Source organism: Protopterus annectens, chromosome 12.part0 (genome assembly GCF_019279795.1).
Source record: "Protopterus annectens isolate FY-2018-M chromosome 12.part0, PAN1.0, whole genome shotgun sequence".
NCBI classification, from domain to species: Eukaryota; Metazoa; Chordata; order Ceratodontiformes; family Protopteridae; genus Protopterus; species Protopterus annectens.
Window position 1 is genome coordinate 288,630,946 of NC_056746.1, and position 5,882 is coordinate 288,636,827.

The following is a 5,882-nucleotide window of genomic DNA, read 5'->3' on the forward strand; positions in this document are numbered from 1 at the left end:
TACATCATCAAGAAGAGCACTGCATCTACCATGTTCTTCATAAAACTGGGACCACTTTGTTTCAAAAGGCACTCTATAAAACTGTTGGGATCTTGTAGCTTGAGGTATAAGGTACAAGGCAGCATTTTTTTGACTTACAGGTGATCAGGACAGAAATGATAACTGACAGCAGATCATATTTCATATGTTTGCCTTGTGATGAGAAATGAAGGATCAAATGAAATTCACAGGGAATTTCTAAACTTTATGCATGCTTAATTCTGCAAGATTATCAAGCTGTTCTCTCTTTATTCATGTGTTACCAAAATCCAATAAGGCTAAACAAGCAGTGACTAAATGAAATCTTATTATGAAATCAGAAGGACAGATTCACTACTAGTTGCTGTGAAGTATTTATTGCTTAACATCCTGGAGATATTTCCCTGAACACATCCTAGAGATTATTCAGTCATTGCAGTGGCAAGTTGATTGCTAACGCCCTTACTTCATGACATGTTCCAAGTTGTCTGCATTTTTGTGGCATGCATAAACAGGCAGAAATGTGTAAGGAAACAACTCTGAAAGGGTGGAGATCTAATTTGTGTGGAAATCAGCTCTGACTTAATTTCACCCATGTAGCTCCTGAGTCCTACCTTGCTAAATGCAGTGAAGCAAAGCTGTTGTTACCGTCGATGACTGAAGTTAACACCACTGAACAAATTTCCCTTGTGGCTATGTAAAAGTGCACCATTTACACAATGATACTTTGTAAATGTTTCTATTGAGTCATTTCTTAACAGTTGCTAAACTGCTATATGCAGCTTAACTATCCATGCAAGGTTTAATTCCAGTTGCAATTAAACATGCATATACATAGGTATGCTGATACCATTCAGAGGTACTTCTTACCTTTTTATACTGTTAATAGCAGAAAAAAGCACACAAGTACATGATGGATACACACACACACACACACACACACACACACACACACACACACACACACACACACACATGCATTAATCCATGACATTCAGGCTGCAATTAGTCTGTCTGCCTACTTTTGATAACATAATCCTGTTTATGACTTCCATGGTATTTCTGAAACTATACAGCAAACAGGAGCAATGGGTCTCATAAAAAAAACTCTACAGTCATATTTAGATAAGCTGCCAGTACATATAACTCCATATGAATTGCAGAGTGAGTAAATTCTGGGCACATTGCACGTGCTGTGAAGAGCACTTTTGGCTAACATCAAAGACTGAAAAATAAAATTATTTTCATGAACTTTAATCATACCCTGATTTAGGAACGGAGTCTATTCCGTCATGGTATTAGAAACCCAAAAGACTTAGAGAAATTAAACCGACACAAACATGCTATGAGTAGAGTGTGACACTTGGAAAAAGATTGCACAATAAATAATTTGCAGCAGAAATGATCTTATGTAAATACATTTAAAAGTAACAATGAGACACATGTTAATAAAAACAAAGTGTACATTAAATTATTTCTAAATTACAATAATCAAGTTAGGCAGTAACATCAGGAGTTAAGTCACATTCCAAGTAAAGAGAGAACTCTGTGTGGAAACTAAAATCAAGATCAGTGAAAACATTTTTGTACTAAAGTGGCTGTTACTGCAATATTAATACAATATTTATCTTCCATAATCTGAGTTATATTGATTGTGAAACTTTGAAAATGAAAAAACCAGGATCCAACCAAGAGACACACTGAGGCACAATGAGCTAGCGCTTTCATCCACTTTTAATGATGTGAACTTCTTCAGAAAAACAAATAATAACCACCTAACCACCTTTTCTGAAGAAGTTCATATCATTAAAAGTGGATGAAAGCGCTAGCTCATTGTGCCTCAGTGTGTCTCTTGGTTGGATCCTGGTTTTTTCATTTTCAAAGTTACTAGTTTGTGCTTTCCAGCTTGGTTTACTGTTGTTTCATTGATTGTGAAACATTTCAGTTCAGATTTTAGCTTAGTAGTTATTTAAAAATAAAAGGAACAGTTTACAGACTTGTGTTCTGATCAGCACCCATATAATTCAGTATGTTTGAAGTAAACAGCTTAAAAGTGGCACAGTTGAAACTGTTATAAAACTAAAACCGAAAACTAACTTAATGGAAAATTATGCTGCTCACTGGTAACAGTGCAACATGGTCAGAAAGACTCCTTTTTTGCAGACAGTACATGGTTCAGCAGCGGAAATTTGGAGTCACTGGAATTTAAACTGTATCAAACATCAGCTTTAAACCACAGAGAGCTTTGAGACTGCAAGCACCTTTACAAAGTGTGTGTGTGTGTGTGTGTGTGTGTGTGTGTGTGTGTGTGTGTGTGTGTGTGTGTGTGTGTGTGTGTGTATACACATTTTGTGAGTAGCAGTTTCAGGGAAACTGAAGAATTCTGAAGAACTAATCCTTTTATATTCTTTTACCTGATTTTTTTTTCCTTTTTTGTGGAACCGTGGTAATTATCAAAAATGATAAAATATAAACAGATCATGATACTTATTACACTGTTTTGCAATGAGGTTTATATTCTCAAAAGAGCTGCCTACTTTTACATGAAAGAACTCAAATTTTCTAGTTTGACAAATGTTAATTTGGAAATGGAAACATTTCACTTTCTTTCTGATTTTATATCTAAAAAGAAGAGTAGAGACACTTACCTGTAAAAGTATGATTCTCAAAGTTAGAAAGCTGAAACTAATAAACTGGAAAGGCAAGACACGAAGTTCATGGACTCTGTGCAGTCAACATGAACGTTAACCAAGTTCTGATGAAAACAGAAGTTTCTGCCTGTAAAATAGCTCAACTTCCTCTTTCCTCTTTAAGAAGCTTAACCACTTCCTTATGTGGGTGGCTGTGAGAGCAGAAAAGAATGACTTATTCTGCATTGCTAACAACAAAGCAGTGAAGTTTGGCACTTGCCTTTCTATATCAGCACACGTTATATAATTTGTCAGTACCTCAAAGAAAAATTTCAGCAAAAACTCTGTTTTTAACAATATCGATAGGTGCAATTATGCTTACAGTTTTCAGTTATTCATTCCGAGTCAAGACATATGACCATGTTTCGTATGTTTTTCTTTCTACATCTGAAATATCTTGGCACAATTTAATATGGTCTGGCTTACACCATAACATGTTTATCTGCACTGCAAGTGTTTTGCATTTGAGAAAAGAAGTAAATCAACAAACAGACAGCAAGGGAGGTGAGACAAAGTCTAAAAGAAGCTTGTCTTTTGTTGTCAGGGACATAGTGCAACATGCAACACCCTATTTTCTGAGTATGCCTCACATTACTTAAGGGTGCTTTTGTGTGTGTGTGTGTGTGTGTGTGTGTGTGTGTGCGCACGTGCACACGCGCACTCGTATACATACACACACATAGATCGATAGGTAGGTGGGTAGATAGACAGACAGACTGACAAGCACATGCACGCACGCACGCACGCACACACACACACACACACACACACACACACACACATACACACACACACACACACACAAACACACATCTTTACTCATTTATGCTTCTGCTTGCTCAAAAAATAATAAAGCTTTGCACTTTTATACTATATTGTCTTGCTAATAATATGCTGTACTAAACTGATAACTACTAACATATTACAATATCTATATTGTCATTTCAATCTCATCCTAATTTTTCATCTTATAACATATTTCATATTGTTTAAACTACTATATCATGCACCATGTTAATACTGCTATTTAACGCCAATGTTAAATGTTTATGAAAATTTAACAACTATGTAAATATGTATATGTCTATCTTATTGTAAATACTTGCGACACTGTTTTCAAAAGAACAGATTTTGTTTTTTGCAAAGGCAAGCCCCTCCTGTACAATCATGTAAGGGACTGTGCCCCACCCACCCCTAGTAATTACATATAATAATTCCGAGATCACACTACTATGGAGAAAAGGCAAATTCCTCAAGCCACGTTGTACCACGATCTTGCACAAAACAAGTGCCGGCACATATGTTCAGCTGATTTTTGATCAGCTGTGCCAGCAGTTTTCTGGGTTCAACAAGCTGGCATTCAACAGCTTCTCAGAAACATACACACACACATATGTATATGTTCACTGGCTTGAACTCTCCAACCATCTAGACTATCTTCAGATTACCACAGCCCACAAACTAATCTTTCAACCCTCTAAGTGCCCTGCTCTATGCAACATCCTTCTCCCCTACACCCCTCAGAGAACTCTCAGATCTACTCGCCAAAAACTAATCTGTGTCCGAAAACCCAGTTGCCCTGCTGGTCAACTCCTGCTATCCCTTTCCTTAGCAAAAACATGGAATTGTCTTCCATCCTCTCTAAGGACCTGTGTAAACTTTGAAAACTTGAAATCTCAGTTACATTCCTACCTTTAATCTAACAGAAAATGGAACTGCATTCTCTCCACCTAGTCCTATAATTCTCTCTCCACATCTAAACCCCTCTCCAGCTATGATTACTAGCCTCTCTAGATATGATCTATAGGCTACCACACATATGTACATATTGTAAATATCACATTTGTACCTTGTACCTAAGAATTTACACCTGCTCTCTAACATGAAATGTAACTGTAAATTGTTCATTAATAATATTTTTTCTGTATCTAAAGGTAACATGTACCTAAGAAATTACACCTGCTCTCTAGCATGAAACATAATTGTAAATTGTTCTTCTTTTCTATATTGTATCTGTATCTAAACTTTGTAACATGGAGCTTTTCTCCCAGGGCCTTCACTGAAAATGGGCTCTCTGAGCCCAGTGGACATCCCCGGTCATCAAACTGGAAATAAATAAATAGATAAATTATATATATATATATATATATATATATATATATATATATATATATATATATATATACATACACACATATAAATCATGAATTTATTTATATAGCTTCTTCTTTCGGCTGCTCCTGTCAGGGGTCGTCACGGCAGATCAACTGTTTCCATTTCTTCCTGTCCTCTGCATTTTGCTCTGTCACACCAACCACCTGCATGTCCTCTCTCACCACATTCATAAACCTTATCTTAGGTCTTCCTCTTTTCCTGTTACCTGGCAGCTTCATCCTTAGCATCTTTTTCCCAATATACTCTGCATCCCTCCTCAGCACATGTCCAAACCAACGTAATCTTGCCTCTCTGGCTTTGTCTCCAAACCTTCCAACCCGGGCTGTCCCTCTAATATACTTATTCCTAATCCTGTCCATCCTCGTCACATCCAGTGCAAATCTTAACATCATCAACACTTCCACGTCAAGCTCTGACTCCTGCCTTTTTGTCAATGCCACTGTCTCCAACCCATATAACATAGCTGGTCTCACTACCCTCTTGTAGACCTTCCCTTTCACTATTACTGGTACTCGTCTGTCACAAATCACTCCTGACACTCTTCTCTCCTGCCTGTACTCTCTTCTTCACCTCTCTTCCACACACACCATTACTCTGAGCTCCCTCTCATTCACACACATATATTCTGTCTTAGTCCTGCTGACCTTCATTCCTCTTCTCTCTAGAGCATATCTCCACCTCTCCAGGGTCTCATCCACCTGTTCTCTACTCTCACTACAGATCACAATGTCATCTGCAAACATCATAGACCACAGGGACTCCTCTCTGATCTCGTCTGTCAACCTGTCCATCACCATTACAAATAAGAAGGGGCTCAGAGCTGAACCTTGATGTAATCCCACCTCCACCTTAAATGCATCTGTCACTCCCACAGCACGCCTCACCACTATCACTCTACCCTCGTACATATCCTGTACCACTCTTACATACTTCTCTGACATTCCCGACTTCCTCATACAATACCACAACTCCTCTCTAGGCACCCTGTCATATGCTTTC

General features: G+C 37.7%; 1 protein-coding gene across 1 annotated transcript in view; it reads right to left on the reverse strand.

The window, feature by feature from the left end:
- ARPC1B (actin related protein 2/3 complex subunit 1B) overlaps nucleotides 1-2,819 on the reverse strand; it is a 258,119-nt gene extending 255,300 nt beyond the window's left edge. Inside the window, exon 1 of the mRNA XM_044089351.1 lies at nucleotides 2,667-2,819. The gene's annotated coding sequence lies outside the window, so the exon portion shown is untranslated. The remainder of the gene's footprint in view (nucleotides 1-2,666) is intronic.
- Between the last annotated feature and the right edge of the window lie 3,063 nt (nucleotides 2,820-5,882).